Raw genomic sequence first — 3,948 nt, forward strand, 5'->3', positions numbered from 1 at the left:
CTCTCTCTCTCTCTCTCTCTCTCTCCCTCTCCCCCTCTCTCTCTCCTCTCTCTCTCTGTCTCTCTCTTCCCCTTCTCTGTCTCTCTCTGTCTCTCTGTCTCTCTGTCTCTCTGTCTCTCTGTCTCTCTCTCTCTCTCTCTCTCTTTCTCTCTCTCTCTCTCTCTCTGGGCTACTGTTAGAATTAATTAATTTCGTACACTGCCAATTTTTAAAAAGCTGGAAATCGATAACTTTGCCTGGTTGGATAGTTTGGGAGGGCATAAACACGCCATATTTCAACAAAACCCCCGATTTCTAACGCTTTGTGTTACAACGAATGGAGTGAGTACTGATGCCAAGTTGCTGTTCAGGGAGAGTTCTAGTAGTCTTAGTATTTCTGGGTAACATTATTTCTGTTTTGACATCGTTCAACTTAAATTTATTTAAGGTAATCCGTATTTTTAATTTTTTGAATACCTTGCTCCGGAACTTTGTAATTGAAGACGTTTTACACCCCAATTGAGACTATTTAGATCTTTTAGGAGGCGAGCTTCCGTGGCTGCTTGCCATGGCGAACCCGGGCTGAGAGGGGTTCAGCATTCCGGTAAAAAGACTGAGGTCATCTATGTTTCCAGAAAGTTTTAAGTTAAAAGAAAGAATCTTAGGAAGGAGGATAGGTAAAACTGCACCAACCCCCCCCCCCCAAAAACAAACAAACAAACAAAAACAAACAAACAACACAACCCAAAAATTTTTTGAGAAAAACGACAATTATTGTGAAATTCACTACGTTTTAACCCACCCCCTATATTTTCAAAAGCAATTTACGAAGAGAAGGATGATTTTCTCAAATGTCTTCTTGTTATTTTAAGACAAATAACTGATTGACCTTAAAAAATCAGTCAACGTCTCAATCTGCATAACTTGATCCAAAATCGGCCAAACTCCCGTTGAAATGTTAGTACAAACCTCAGGATTAAGTAATGCTGGCTCGGTACTATGGTCTCTCTTGTATACTCATTGATAACAATTAATAAAGATTATTTACCCTGATATTCCACAAGACTCAATTAGAACCCCCCCCCCCCCCAACCTTTTACAGAGTTGAGGATTAAATGACAGATCTGAAACTGGTCTAATTTAGTTCTTTTCATTGAGTCAAGATTTTTCCAAAAGGGGTTTTACATGTGTTATTTAAAAATGATATGCCAAATTCGGCACCTATAACAATCTGGAATAATTAACGCACAATCATTTTAAAAGCGAATGCCCTCCAGAACAACAGATAACAAAAAAGTGCCCCCCCTCCCCCCAGCCAGTAGTTCCAGCTAATTGGCCCCCAAATGCTGAGTTCCCCAAAGTTGTCTGCCCATTCTTGGTCGCTGGTTTTGCTGGGATCGGGAAGGGAGATTACTTCTGTAATCTATGAAGGGAGGCCAGACAACATCCGGGCAGTGCCGTTAATGTGGTCTAAGTGAAAGGGAAAGCTGGACATCTGTGATGACGCAACGTAGACACCCAAACTGCCCTTTCTCTCTCTCTCTCTCTTCACTCTCTCTCTCTCTCTCTCTCTCTCTCCACTCTCTCTCTCTCCACTCTCTCTCTGTCTGCCTCTCTCTCTGTCTCTCTCTCTCTCTCTCTCTCTCTCTCTCTCTCTCTCTCTCCACTCTTTCTCTCCATTCTCTCTCTCTCTCTTTCTCTCTCTTTCTCTTCCTTTTTCTCTCTCTATTTCTTTCTCTCTCTATCTTCTCTCTATCTTTCTCTCTCTCCTTTCTCTCTCTCGTTTCCTATTTCTCTATCGGTTCGTTTCCTATTTCTCTCTCGGTCTCTCTGTCTCTCTGTCTCTCTCTTTTTTCTCTCTCCCTCTCTCTACCCCCCCCCTCTCTATCTCCACCAACTTCGCTAAAAAGCAAAGTCTGTGTAATGTGTTTGTTTGTCTTGTATTTAAATCGAACAACTTTCAGTCGATTAATTTACTAGCGTCTGGGCGTCGAATATAGTAACTGGGGGGAAAGGGTTTAACCCAGAATAGCATTATCGTCACATCAATCGTTTGAAACTTTTCTGTTAAAAGCATTTAAGTGAAGCCCAAATTAGTGTTATTGTTACAGAAACCGTTTGAAACATTTCTGTTCAAAACTTTTAAGTAACAACTTAATCCTATGCAAAAGTACATATTGATCTGACTGCAAGACTCCTCGCCATGCATGCAATGTGGGTTTGAATCTTACATTGGGAAAATGGTTTAAAAAAATGTTTTATACATGGAGTATCATCTCCGTTTGTTTTTCAGGGAATAAGTATTCCTCACAGCGCAAGATTGCAAGAGATGACAGGATCACACCGTCTAACCTGTTTAAAATAAACAGCAATATTTGTGTTTTTTCGCCGACATCAACACAATGTAGATATTTCAGAAAGCGGACATCGACCACGCCTGTATGGCCCAAGCTGGGCTGAGAGAGATACAGCGTCACAACAGAAAGACTGATATACTCAATAAAGGGAGGACGTATGAATAGCAAACGCTTTTACTTCCATTGTTCACGAAATAATGGCTTGTTTAACATTAAATAAAGAGCAGTTCCTGAGGAGACACCTGTTTTAAGGTAATCGTTATCAACTTTTCATATTTTACCTCTCTGCGTTCCTTCATGGCTCTTGACAAGGGAGTAAAGACACTTTAGAATGAAGCACCAATCCACCAGCAATAAACCTTCACGGTGAGTTAAACTAAATATTTATGTGTGGTTGTTCATTATTATTAGCGGGTTTTTCATCATATCATGTATACTTTTAAAAAGTCTCAACTGCAATGAGAAGCCGTGTTCATTCAGAAAACTAGCTGACTTTTCAAAATAGACTGGTCCTCGTTTTGACGCCTCTTTTTTGACAACAGCAGAACGTGTGAAATCTTTAACTTCACTACAGACGTTCTTACATATGCTTACAGTTTTTATTCGAAGTTTTAGGAGTGTTAGATCGAACACCGATACTTCGATGAAAATAATACCCTTCCTTAGGTGGAACCATTTGCGCCTTCACTTACCTGTGCCAAAAAAGGAATAAAAACGACTTATATATATATATATTTTAAAAAATAAATATCAGAAATGCTTGCTATTTCAATGTCTTGTTTTATGCACGCTCATTATTTCAATACGTTCCCCGATAAAAATTCCACCCACAAGGGAATCGATCTCTGGTCTTCTAAGTGTGTCGGGGAAGCGCCTAACCGCTACACAACAGACACCGGTTGTCTAAACTGTGCGGACTAGGGTTTGTTTTTTAACCGTTGCATAGGCAAGCTTGCGAGGTATTACACGTGAAGTATAAAATATATTAATTTATATAGATTAATGGGGTTATAACTATGCCAGGTGAAATAAAGCTGATTGATAGGGTTGTAAACGTTCCCGGACCCATATTATGAAAATGTGACTTTTACTCGTGAAACCAAAGAGTAGAATGATGAAATTAATTATATCGGCGATGGCGACGTAAATGGAAACCCAGCCGATGTTTGTAATCACAGCATTTCTATTGCAAATAACCCCCCCCCCCAACAACAACAACAAACAACAAAAAACAACAACAACAACAACAACAACAACAACAACAACAACAACAACAACAACAACAACAACAAACAACAAAATCACAACCCCCCCAAACAACAACAACAAAAACAAAACAAAACCAAAAACAACCAAAAACCAAATATGGCTGAAGTGCTTTGAAGCACCCTTGACATAATGGTCGACAGAGAACCAAAAATGGTCGTGCTTTGTTCTGAGAAGAAGTAAGAGTGGATGGAAAAATAATGTCGAAAAGAGGAAAGTCTTGAACAAAAGGTTTCTAATAAAGTGCAAAAAATCATCATCATCATCATCATCATCATCATCATCATCATCATCATCATCATAATCATCATCATCATCATCAGCAGCAGCAGCAGCAGCAGCAGTA

This window comes from Aplysia californica, unplaced genomic scaffold, assembly GCF_000002075.1.
Source record: "Aplysia californica isolate F4 #8 unplaced genomic scaffold, AplCal3.0 scaffold00006, whole genome shotgun sequence".
Classification (NCBI taxonomy): domain Eukaryota; kingdom Metazoa; phylum Mollusca; class Gastropoda; order Aplysiida; family Aplysiidae; genus Aplysia; species Aplysia californica.